The 13,588-nt window shown below is 40.8% G+C and overlaps 1 pseudogene; it reads right to left on the reverse strand.

The window, feature by feature from the left end:
- Positions 1–1,196: 1,196 nt before the first annotated feature.
- Positions 1,197–2,682, reverse strand: LOC123935806 (annotated as a pseudogene).
- Between the last annotated feature and the right edge of the window lie 10,906 nt (positions 2,683–13,588).

Genomic DNA, 13,588 nt, shown 5'->3' on the forward strand with positions numbered 1-13,588 from the left:
ATGGGCGCCTGGAAAACTCCAGCTTGGGTTAGGATTTGGGCCAAGGAGAAAGGCAAGTCCGATATGCGGGCACATATTCCGGCTACTGAGGGCTTTATTTGAAATGGGGGCTCAGGCTGAGGATCTCAATGTCTGTTCGCGTCAAGGATGACCTCAAGAGTGGGCATGGCCTCATGGATCATGCAGGTTTTCTCTGTTCTGAGGGTTTTACACCCTTCCCAATAGCAAGGTTTCCTGCCACGGGAAAGGAGGAGTTCTGTTTTTTGCATTAGGTTCCTCGATATCTGAGATAAGGTCTAGGGACAGGTGCCTGAAAACCAATATTGGGTAGAGATGATGGCCTAGGGGCATGGCAAGTCCGTTCTGCTGGATATGTGGCCAGATCTCTGGGTTGCTTATTGGAGGCCTTGGCTCAGTATGTGTCAGATAGAGCAGTAGTACACAGGGCATCCTATGGTATAGGGTGTCATGAGGGCCGTGCTGGTTCATCCTCATTTGGGGTATTTGGGCAACCCCATAGGGCAGTTTTTTCTTCTGCTGGGCAGACAGAGTGCTGTATTGTGACTCCAAAATTAGTATGCAGATTGGTTTTTTTTTTTTATATATATATTGGGAGGACTACTTGGTTGCCTACTTCTAATTGCAGTAGTTCTCCACGTTTTAGGTCTTGAGTTAGGGTTATATAGGAGTCAAAATTTAGGTCTTCATAATCTGTGTACTCGTATCTTCAGTATCATTGGTGATCCATAGTTTTTGCGGTCAAGGAAGGATTATTGATCTCATCTATTATGTACAGGATTCATTGTGAAGGTAAAGCAATTAAAATTAAAATGATAGCAGGTAGGATAGTTCCTACTGTTTCAAGTTCTTGAGCATCTATAGTGCTAGTATGTGTTAGTTTAGTAGTTAGTATTAATGAAATGATGTAGAGAACAAGAGAGCTGATTGAGAATATGATCATTAATGTATGGTCATGGAAATTTAATAGTTCTTCTATAATAGGGGAGGTTGCATCTTGAAGACCTATTTGGAAAGGGTATGCCATAGAGATATAAAGGACTTCCACATATAATTTGACTTTGACAAAGTAATGTAATTTTTACTAATATCTCTTTATTGAGAAAGACATAGTGGTTATATTTGCTTGAAACCAATTCTAGGGGGTTCGATTCCTTCCTTTCTTATTTTGGTAGTACTTAGGTTGGCTCTTTGAATGTGTGATATGGAGGAGGGCATCCATGGAATCATTCAATGTTTGTTGAAGTAAGTTCTCCTATTATCACCTCTTGTTTGGATGCAAAGCCTTCACAGATTATGAAGATTATTAATATTACTGCCCTTAATGAGATAAATGAACCCATGGAGGACACCGTATTTCATATGGTATAAGCATCTGGATAATCGGAGTGCTGTTGAGGTATTCCTGATAGACCTAGGAAATGTTGAGGAAAGAATGGTCCATTTACTTCTACAAATATAATTGAAAAGTGGATTTTTGCTCAAATATCATTTAGTGTGTAACCTGTGAACAGTGGGAATCAATGGACAAACCTGCCAATGATTACAAACACTGCCCCCACTGAAAGGACATAATGGAAGTGTGCTACCATGTAGTATGTGTCATGAAGAACAATATCTAATGATGAGTCTGATAATACAATATCTGTCAAACCACGCACTGTGAATAGAAAAATAAACCCTAGTGCTCATACTATAGCTGGCGATCATGTATTATTCCCTGCATGTAGAGTGGCCAGTCAGCTAAATACTTTTAATCCCATTGGAATTGCAATGATTATAGTAGCTGAGGTGAAGTATGCTCGTGTGCCGACGTCCATTCCTACGATAAACATGTGGTGGGCTCATACAATAAATCCTAAGTAACTGATTGGTATCATTGCTCAGGCTATTCCTACGTAGCCGAGTGGCTCTTTTTTTTTTTTTTTTCTTTTTTTTTTCTTTTTCCCTGAGCAATAGGTTACGACATGTGAGATAATTCCAAATCCTGGTAGAATTAGAATATCTCCTTTGGGATGTCCGAAAAATCAGAATAAGTGTTGATACAGAATAGGGTCTCCTCCTCCAGCTGGGTCAAAGAAGGTAGTATTTAGATTTCAGTCTGTGAGTGGCATGGTAATACTGGCTGCTAGAACTGGTAATCATAAGAGTAGAAGTACACCTATAATCAGGACAGATCATACGAATAGAGGAGTTTGATATTGTGATATTGCAGAGAAGTTTATGTTGATAATGATAGTAACAAAGTTAATGGTTCCTAGGATGGATGAGAAACTTGCCAGGTGTAGGGAGAAGATTATTACATCTATGAATGCTCCTGCATGTGTTAAATTTCCTGCTAGAGGTGGGTACACTCTTCATCATATTCCTGCACCTGATTCTACCATGGAAGAAGTTAGAAAGAGAAGAAAGGAGGGGGGCAGAAGTCAAAAGTTTATATTATTTATTCATGTAAATGCTATGTAGGGTGTGCCAATTATTAAGGGTACCAATCAGTTTCTGAATCCTCCAATCATAATTGGCATTACTATAAAGAAAATTATTACAAATGCATAGGCACTTACAATTACGTTGTAGATTTGGTCATCTCCTAGTAGTGCACTTGGTTGGCCCAATTCAGCACGGATTAATAGGCTAAGAGCAGTGCCTACCATCCTGGCCCATGCACCAAATTAAAGGTAAAGGACCTTTATGATTTGTGGAGAATAATCATCATTTACGAACATAGGTAAAAAGGCCGATAAAGATATTAGACTGTAAATTGAAGAATGGGGGTTTGAGTCCTCTTTTTGCCAAGCTCTTTGGTGAAATATTACATTGAATTGCAAATTCAAAGAATCAGCTTCAACCCTGCTGTGGCTTCTCCCACCTTTTTTTTTTTTTTTTCTTCGCAGCAGGAGAAGTAGATTGAAGCCAGTTGACTAGGGTATTTAGCTGCTAACTAAAATTTTGTGGGGTGATAGCCCACCAGTCAAGAAAGGGCTTAGCTTAATTAAAGTGATTTGTGTTCAGTAGATGTAAGATATACTCTTGCATTCCTTAAGGTGAGATTCAGGAGTTAAGTGAATGGCACTTACTTAGGGCTTTGAAGGCCCTTGGTGTTTTTAACCTAAACTGCTAGAACAGTGTTAGTATTATTGGGGCTAATGGAAGTAATATGGTCGAAGTTACAGTTAGTGGGGATAAAAGAATTACGTTTTTTTGTGTTTTCGAATTGCCATTTTATTTTTATGGTGTTTATTGAAGGGAATATAGTTAGTGCTGTTGCGTGTGTTAACTGCATATAAAAGTATAGGTTTAGTAGGGCTATAATTGCTATAAATGTTGATATAACAATTATATTGTTTTGGGTGAGTTCCTGGATGATTATTCATTTAGGGATGAATCCTGAGAGGGGAGGTAGGCCTCCTAGTGATAGTATGATTGTTAGGATTAGTGAGGTAATTAGTGGGAGTTTGTTTCATATATGAGATAGTGATAGTGTGGTTGTAGATGAACTGAGTGTGAACAGTATGAATGTTCCAAGTGTTAATGTAATGTAGATTATGAGGTTTAATATTATAAGGGTAGGGTTATATGTTGTTACTGCACTCATTCATCCTGTGTGGGCTATTGATGAGTATGCTAGGATTTTTCATAGTTGTGTTCGATTAAGACCTCTTCAGCCTCCTGCTAGAATGGATATAATAGCTATGGCTACTAATAAGTTTGGATTTCTAGATGGAGAGATTTGGTTTAGAACGAATAAGGGGGTGATTTTTTGTCAGGTTAGTAGAATTATTCCTGATGATAGTGGGATTCCTTGGGTTACTTCAGGTACTCAGAAGTGGAAGGGTGATAGTCCTAATTTTATTGCCAGAGCTACTGTTATTATGTTTGATGCGACTGGGTTAGGGGTATTTAGTATTATTCATTGGCCTGTCAATAGTAGGTTGATAATAATCCCTAATATTACGAATACAGATGCAGTTGCTTGGGTAAGGAAATATTTTGTTGATGCGTCTATGGCTCATGGATTTATTTTTTTATTAAAATGGGGATAATAGCTAGTATATTTATTTTGAATCCAATTCAGATTATCAGTCAGTGAGAGCTTATTGTACTATAATGTTTCCTGAAATGACAGTTGATATAATGATAGTAAGGATGGGGGGTTTTATTAGTATGGAAAGGGGATAAGCCAACATTTTCGGGGTATGGGCCAATAGCTTATTTAGCTGACCTTACTGTAGAATTTGATGTGAGTTCGGTAGCACAAAGATTTTTGAGTTCTTAGGATTAGGTTCAATTCCTATAATTCTAGAAATGAGAGGGCTCGAACCTCTATAATCAAAGTAACTCTTTTGTCAGACATATTTCTTATGTGTGGGGAGGAATACTTGCTGTTATAATGGGTAAGGCTACATGTCATATGCATAGGACTAGTGTCAGGGGGAGAAAGTTTTTTCATAATAAATATATGAGTTGATCATATCGGAATTGTTAATAGGATGCTTGAATTCATAGAAAGGAAGTTGTTAGTAGAAGTGTTTTTATGGTAAAATTGATGGAGTATAGTTCCGGTAAGTATGGGGTGTGGAATGCACCAAAAAACAGGATAGTTGTAAGGATATTAGTTATAATGATGTTGGCATATTCAGCTAGGAAAAATAGGATGAGTGGTCCGGCTGCCTATTTGACGTTAAATCTGGAGACTAATTCTGATTCTCCTTCTGTTAGGTCAAATGGGGCGCAGTTTGTTTCTGCTCGGGTTGAGATAAATCATATTATAGATAGGGGCCATGTGGGGAGGATTAGTCATAGGTGTTCTTGTGTAGTAATAAGTGTGGATAGGGTAAAAGAGCCATTTATTAATAGTACTGATAAGAGGATAATGACTAGTGTGACTTCGTAGGAAATTGTTTGGGCTACAGCTCAAAGGGCCCCAAATAGGGCATATTTTGATTTTGAGGCTCATTTGGACCATAAAATAGAGTAAACAGGTAGGCTTGATATTGCTAGTATGAATAGGATTCCTAGGTTTATATTGATGAAAGGGTAAGGTATTTGTAATGGGGTTCATATGTTTAGGGCTAGTTTTAGGGCTAGGATTGGGGCTATTACAAATATAGTGATAGATGATGGTAGGGGTTGTAAAGGTTCTTTAGTGAATAGTTTTATGGCATCTGCAATTGCTTGCAAGAGTCCATAGGATCCTACAATGTTCGGGCCTTTACGGAGTTGTATATACCCTAGGATTTTTCACTCCACTGATGTTAGAAAGGCTACAGCAAGTAGGGTAGATGCAATTAGTGAAATGATATTAATTATAAACATAATGTTAGGAAGAAGATTTGAACCTCTGAGAATAAAAGTTTAAGTTTTACACAATTACTGGGCTCTGCCACCCTAACAAGCCCTATCTCTAGGGCTATGAAACGAAGGTGGACTATTTAGATTAAGATTATATCCTCTATTAGTCCTAAGTCATTCCAATAGAATAGGCCTTAATTCTTTTGTCCTTTCATACTGGGAGAAGTTGTTGTAATAGATAGAAACCGACCTGGATTGCTCCCGTCAGAACTCAGATCACGTAGTACTTTAATTGTTGAACAAACAAATCTTTAATAGCTGCTGCACCATTGGGATGTCCTGATCCAACATCGTGGTCATAAACCCTATTGTTGATATGGACTCTCAAATAGGATTGTGCTGTTACCCTTAGGGTACCTTGTTCCGTTGATCAAATTTCTTGGATCAATAAATGATACTATGTTTTGACTGGTTTGTCTATGTTTGTATCACTCCAAGGTTATTTTATTCTCTGAGGTCACCCCAACCTAAATTGTTAATCCATTAATAATATTGTGTTATGCCTAATTGGTGATTAAATAGACTTATTACAGACTAGTTAATTGAAGCTCCATAGAGTCTACTCGTCTTATTAGTTTATTCCCGCCTCTTCACAGGACGATCATTTTCACTGACTGGAAGTAAGAGACAGTTAAACCCTTGTGTGGCCATTCATACAAGTCCTTATTTAGAGAACAAATGATTATGCTACCTTTGCATGGTCAGGATACCATGGCCGTTTAACTAGTGCCACTGGGCAGGCGCAGGCAGTGCCTCCAATACCGGGCATGCTGGAGGTGATGTTTTTGGTAAACAGGCGGGGTTTTTGTTTGATGAGTTCCTTTTACTTCTTTTACTCTCTCCTTGTTGCATAGCTGTGTTGGGCCAACAGTTGATTGGTTAAGTGTTTTATTAGTAGTTTATTTTTATCGTGTTGTTAACTATCAGTGGGTATTTGTTGACTGTTATAAACTTATGCAAGGAGAAATGTTTCTTGTTACTCATACTAACACTATTGCTTCTATTATTAAATAGATTAGCCCAGTGGTAGGTGGGAGTTGGTTTAAGATTTTTGGAATCAGAGGGTTGGGTTGTTGAGCTTGAACACATTCTTAATTGGTGCCTGCTCTTAGGCTTAATATGGTTTTATTTAACTTTACTCTCTAAGTAAGGTTGTATCCTTATCCTAAAAGTCTGTACCTTTTTGGATTATATTTTAAATTTACATTATAATTTTGGGATTTGTTGGGTAGATTTAAAGTTGAACAGGGATTCTATTCTGGGCAACAAGCTGTCACCAGGATCATTAGGCTTTTCACCTTTACCTATAAATCTTCCCACGATTTTGCAAAATAGGTGTGTTTATCCCTGTGGTTTGTTCATAGGTAGCTCATCTGGATTTGGGGGAGTTAGCTTAAGATCTCTTCACTAAATTATTCTAGCTAGCTCATTATGCAAAAGGTATAAGGGGCGATCTTTTCTGTTTATTACTTTAAAATTTCTTTCATCATTCCCTTATGGTACTTTCTCTATAGCTCCAAGTACAATTTCTATCTCCTATACATTAATGATGTAATTGAATGCTTTGACTAGAGGCTTATTGTAGTAGTTGAGTTAGTGGTTGGTTGGGCTAGTTTTGGTTCAATGTGGTCATTGGTGTATGAAATCTTCTGGGTGTAAGCCAGATGCTTTAATTAAGCTACACTTTGATTTATCCAAGCACATGTTCCGTTATGCTTACCTTGTTATGACTTATCTCTTCTTGAGTTGGTTTAGTCTGTATTATGTAGTGTTTGGGTGAATTGCTTGAGGAGGCTGATGGGCAGTGTGTGCATGCTTCATGGCCCTATTCAATTAAGCTCTCTATTCCTAATTTGTTACTAAATCCACCTTTAGTTTTTAGTTTCCATAAAAAATTTCGTGAGCATATTCTTGATTGGAAAATTCAGCCCAGGGGCGCCTGGGTGGCTCAGTGGGTTAAAGCCTCTGCCTTCAGCTCAGGTCATGGTCCCAATGTCCTGGGATCGAGCCCCACATTGGGCTCTCTGCTCGGCAGGGAGCCTGCCTCCCCCTCTCTCTGTGCCTGTCTCTCTGCCTACTTGTGATTTCTGTCTGTCAAATAAATAAAATCTTTAAAAAAAAATTCAGCCCATTTCTTCCCACTTCATGGGTTACATCTTGACCTAACTTTTTATGTGTAATTATTATGCTTACTTTTCTGCCTTTTGAGGGTTTGCTGAAGATGGTGGTATATAGATTGACTTAGCTAGAAGTGGTGAGGTTTATCGGTGTTTATCAATTATAGAACAGGCTCCTCTAGAGGGATGTCAAGCACCGCCAAGTCCTTTGAGTTTTAAGCTGTTGCTAGTAGTTCTCAGGCAGATAATTTTGTTGTACAAATTATTTATGTTTAAGGCTGAGCGGAGTGGGGTATCTAATACCAGTTTGGGTTTCAGCTATCGTGTGGTCGGAAATAATAAAGTCACTTTCATGGTATATTTTATGTTAATAGTAGCTTTTAATGGACTGGTTAAATTTTAACTTTAGTGTGATGTAGTACTTAACATGTTTTAGGCTGTGTGCCTATTAATCATATGATCGCGGTGGCTGGCATGAAATTTACCAACTCTTAATGTTAGCATGACTTAGTCAAACTTTCGTTCATGGCTTAATTTTTGTCACTGCTGTATCCCGTGGGGGTGTGGTTGAGCAAGTTGTTATGAGCTACTTATTTAGTGTGCTTGATACCTGCTCCTTTTAATCAGTTTAGGGATTTAGAGGCATTTTCACTGGGAAGTGGAGACTTGCATGTGTAATTCTGTTAATAATCAATAGGAAGGCTAGGACCAAACCTTCACATTTATGGAGTCTTATGACTCTTCTAAGCATTTTCAGTGCCTTTCTTTATTTAGTTAATGTATTTAGGCACAGTCATTTAATTATTAGTATTAAATGTAAGTTGCTAGTGTTAAATTAGAGGTGGGGTACTGCATCTATAGATAGCTTTCTTGAATAGATTATTCTGGATAAATTAGCGATAGAGATTAATAAATGGAGTATCAGTATAAGTGGCTTCTTATATATGTTGCATGTGCTTAGTTCTGTGTTTGGAGTTTGGCAGGACAATTTTAAGTGTTTGTATACTTTCGAAGTTATGGGGAGGATAAAGGGGGTTTGATTTAGCTAGTTTCTATCTGTTGAATATGCGTACATGTGTAACTGTGTACGTGTGTATGTCCTGTAACTATTGACTGAATTGCACCTTATGGTTGTGCAATGTGGATAAATGATGATGATTAAGCCCAGCTACAAGTTATTTGGATGCAACGAGGCTTTTACAGCCATAGTGATACCAGCCCCCCCCCCCAAATTTAAAAAGTACCAAATGCATGACACCACAGTTATGTGTGATCATAGGCTGATTAGTCATTAATCCATCGAGATGTCTCATTTGAAGGGTTAGTAGGATTGGATTGAGGACTGTCATGGCCCTGAAGTAAGAATCAGATACCAGTATAGTTTCACTGTAGGAACCCCCACATTTGATGGGCCTGGAGTGAGAAGAGGTACACATCACACAAGGATTGACAGTTTCTCGAGGCCTACTGATCAAGCTCATGGTCTAGGTGAGGTGCACATATGTAAAATCAATCATAGTATGTACATGCTTATATGCATGGGGCAAACCATTAATGCACGATATACATAGGGGTGGGGAAAAATACATACTGGGGAAGCACAGTAGGTTTTTAAATATATGAATTGAAATAATGGGATGAGGAAATCGGGGAGTAGTTTAGTTAGAATGTTAGCTTTGGGTACTGGTGGTGGGGCTATTACTTCTCCCTTGAGTCTCAGGGAGATGGAGTTCTCCGTTTTTGGTTTACAAGACCAAAGTAATTGATATACTACAAAGACTCTTCATTTTAATAAGTTCTTCTCGATAATGCTGATAGTTGTTATTAGAATTAGGAGGATTGTGGAGTAAAAGATAAAGGCTAATTGATCAGTGGTGATGAAGGAGTGTTCTACTGGTTGGCCACCAATTCTCTTATAAGGAGATCAGCTACTAGTAATCAAAATAGGCATTGGCTTAGTGGAAGGAATATCAGACCTCATTGTTTTGAAGTATGTAATACTGGAATAATGGCTAGGATTAGAATGGAGAAGACTAGGGCTAGTATTCCTCCTAGTTTATTCAGAATGGATTGTAGGATTGCATACGCAAATAGGAAATATCATTCAGGTTTGATATGGGGTGGTGTGTTAAGTGGGTTGGCAGGGATGTAGTTGTCAGGGTCCCCTAGTAGGTCGGGTGAGAATAGTACTAGTATTATGAGTAATAGGATTAGGAATAGGGCACCTAGGATGTCTTTAAATGTGTAGTATGGGTGGAATGGAATTTTGTCCGAATCAGATGGGATTCCAGAAGGATTGTTAGATCCTGTTTAATGAAGAAATAGTAGATGAATTGCTGCTAGTGCCAAGATGATGAATGGCAGGATAAAGTGGAAGGCAAAGAATCGTGTTAAGGTGGCTTTGTCTACTGAAAAACCTCCTCAGATTCACTCTACAAGGTTGGATCCGATGTATGGGATGGCTGATAGTTAGTTGATAATTATGGTTGAGCCTCAAAAGGCATTGGTCCTCATGGTAAAACGTAACCTATGAATGCTGTTCCTATAACTGCAAATAGTAGGAAAATGCCGATGTTTCATGTTTTGGGGAATATATAAGATCTGTAGTATAGGCCTCGTCCTACATGTGGGAATAGGCAGATGAAGAATATGGAGCTCTGTTGGCATATCAGATGATTCGGCCATAATTGGCATCTTGACGGATGTGTGTAACTGATGAGAAGGCTGTGGTTGTGTCTGATGTGTAGTGTATAGCTAAGAATAAACCTGTAAGGATTTGAAGGATTAGGCAAATTCTGAGAAGGGAGCCAAAATTTCATGATGCTGAGATGTTTGATGGTGCGGGTAGGTCGATAAATGAGTTGTTGATAATTTTGGTTAGTGGGTGGTTCTTTTGAATGTTAGTCATTAGTGTTCTTATAGTTGAAATACACTGATTTTTTTTTTTGTGTGTGTGTGTGTGTTACCAGTCATGGTTAGATTCCTTGCAGCAATAATGATCACATACAGTGTATTCATTTTAAGTATTATTTTTGTAGTTAGTTTGAGGACAGAAGTCTGAAAACAAAAGCTCATGTAATAATTTAGGGGCAGGGCAACCCCAAAATGCAGAGGCTGAGGTGAGAATCCCGTCATCTGAAGTAAGGGCAAGGGTCAGATGTTCACTCAGGCTCAAGTATGTGTCCTTTATGGCCGCCTAATGCAGCGGTGGTGTCATGATGCCATGGAGGTTTTCCCAATCTGAGTTTGTGTGCAGCTCCAAAAATCAAGGTTTCCTTCTGCAGGACAAGAGGCATCTGCTTGATGGCTCATAGGTCCCAATATAGAAGAATCTAGAGCAGGGCTCTACGTATGGATGCCTGGAAACCCCACCATAGGAACCTATGGATATGGGACGTTCAATCTGCTAGCTCTGGTGTGAGCTACACAGGGGGCTGAGTGGAAATGGTGTCTCATACTGATGGGTCACAATGCGGCTCAGTGGACAATCAGGATTCTCCTACCCAGAGATTTTGACACCACTCCAAAGAGCAAGGTTTCCTTCTGGGACCTTAGGTTTACTGTTTTGGGCATCAGGGAGCCCCCCCATGTTGGTATTCGAGACCAGGGCTCTGGGGACAGATGCCTGAAAACCACAGCTAGTGTTCAGATTAGGGCCTAGGGGCATGTCAGGTTCAATCTTGGTCTCGGGTGGCCATTTACCTTGGTGTCTGACTGCAGGTCCATCCACAGTGAGTGTCAGACTGCTTATTTTTATCCAGGATGTCTATGAAACTGGGTGGCTTGGGGCCTTGCAGATTTCTCCTAATCTAGAGGGTTTTGGTAATTTTAAAGGGCACATTTTCCTTAGGGAGTGAAGGCACAGTCCTATAGTATGGCTCCAGATGCTCCATCCTGGAGGGTGTGCAGGTCAGACCTCTGGGTACAGAAGTCTAAAAAGACAAAATCGTGTTAGAGTTAGGACTGAAGGTATGGCATTCCTGATCTGCCGACCCTGAGGGAGCTCCGCGGAATCTGAAATTAGGGTGATTGGGAGGTGGTAGCTCAGGCTTTTGTCTCTGGATTTCGTGTCTAGAGTGGCCATGGAATGTAGGGGTGACCTTATCGGGCGTGGAAGTTTCTCCCTTTGGGGAGATTTTGCGTGACTTCCAATAGTTTGGTGTCACTGTGGGGGAAGGGAGGAGTCCTGTTTGTCTCCCGGGGATCCTCCAAAAAGAGGGATTCCAGATCATGTCTCTGAACAGGTGCTTGGAAAACCCTTGCTCTGGTTCATATTTGGGCCTTTGGGCATGGCAAGTCCAATATGCGGGCTCTTGGTCCAGCTACTGAGGGACCTGATTTAAAAATGTGGCTCAGGCTGAGTGTCACAACGCGTGTTTGTGCCCAAGGTGGCCTCATTTGTGGGCTTGGCCTCATTGACCCTGTAGGTTTCACCAACTCGGAGGGTTTGACACCCATCCCAAAAGCAAGTTTTCTTGCAATGGGGAAGGAGTTGTTTTGTTCATTAGATTCCCCCATATGCAGGGTTTTTCAGATAAGGTCTGTTGATAAATGCCTGAAAATCTTAGCTAGGGTTCGGATTATGGCATACGGGCATGTCAGGTTCAATCTTCTGCCTCTGGGGCCATCTACCTGGGTGTCTGACTAGAGGACATTGCTCAAAGTGTGTCAGAGTGCACATTTTTGTACAGGGTCGCCTATTAAATTGGGGTGGCCTCTGGGACCTTGCAGGTTTCTCCTAATCTGGAGTATTTTGGAAAAAGGGCACAGTTTCCATCGGGAGGGCAAGAACAGTCTTGTGGTATCGCTCTGGAGGCTGGAGTCTGGAGGATGCGTGGGACAGGGCTCTGAGGACAGAAATCTAAAAACACAAACTCGGGTTAGACTTAGGGCCAAGTGTTTGGCATGCCTGATCTGCATACCCTGAGAGGAGCTCCTTGGGATCTGAAATTAGCGTGAAAGTGAGGCGGTAGCTCAGGGTTTTTTTTATGGATTGTGAGTTTAAGTTGGCCGCAGAATGTGTGGGAACCTCATGGGGCCATGGATATTTCTCCCTCACCAGGGATTTTGTCCAGGTCCCAGTAATTTACTCTGATACTGGAGGAAGGGAGGAGTCATGTTTTCTGTCTCAGGGGTCCCCCAAAAAGAGGAATTCCAGAGCAGGGTTCTGGGTATGGGCACCTGAAAAACCCCACCAAGGGTTATAATTTGTGCCTAGGGGCCTGACAAGCCTGATATGTGTGATCCTGGTCAAGCTACTGAGGGACCTTATTTGAAAAGGGTTAAGGCTGAGGGTCAAAATGCATGTTTGTGCTCAGGGTGGCCCTCAAGAGTGGGCATGGCCTCATAGGCCCTGCAGGTTTCACCAACTCTGAGGGTTTGACAGCCTTCCAAACAACAAGGTTTCCTGCCATGCAGAAGGAAGAGTTCTGTTTTATGCACTGGGTTCCTGCATATGCAGGTATTTGAGATAAGGTCTGGAGACAGATGCCAGAAGACCAAGGTTGGGTAGAGATGCAGGTCCAGGGCCATGGCTGGATATGCAGCTAGCTCCCTGGGTGGCTGACAGGAGGTCTATACTCAGGCTGTATCAGACAGCATTAGTGCATAGGATGGCCTATGAAATTGGGGTGCTCTCAAGGGCTGTGCAGGTTTATCCTCATTTGGAGCTTTTGGGCAGCCACATAGGGCTCTTTCTCCTTCTGGTGGACAGACAGAGAGCTGTGTTGTGGCTCCAGAATTCCCAATCTGGAGTGCTTGTGTGCAATGACTGTAAGGATGGAAGTTTGAAAACACAAGCTCTGGTGTGGTTTAGGGCAAGGCAAACCCAATCTGCAGAGGCTGAATTGAGATCTCTAGCATCTGAAGTAAGGGCAAGTGTCAGATGTTCACTCAGGCTGGACTTTCTGTCCATGATGGCCAACTAATGGAGGTGCGACCTCATGAGGTCATGGAAGTTTTCCCATCTGGGGTTTGTGAGCTGCTGGAAATAGCAGGGTTTCCTTCTGTGGGACATAGGGAGTACTTTTTGATGGCTGAAGGGACCCCCACACGGAAACATTGGAGAGCAGGGCTCTATGTATGGGTGACTGGAAACCCCA

The sequence above is a fragment of the Meles meles genome, chromosome Y (assembly GCF_922984935.1).
Source record: "Meles meles chromosome Y, mMelMel3.1 paternal haplotype, whole genome shotgun sequence".
In the NCBI taxonomy this organism is placed as follows: Eukaryota; Metazoa; Chordata; class Mammalia; order Carnivora; family Mustelidae; genus Meles; species Meles meles.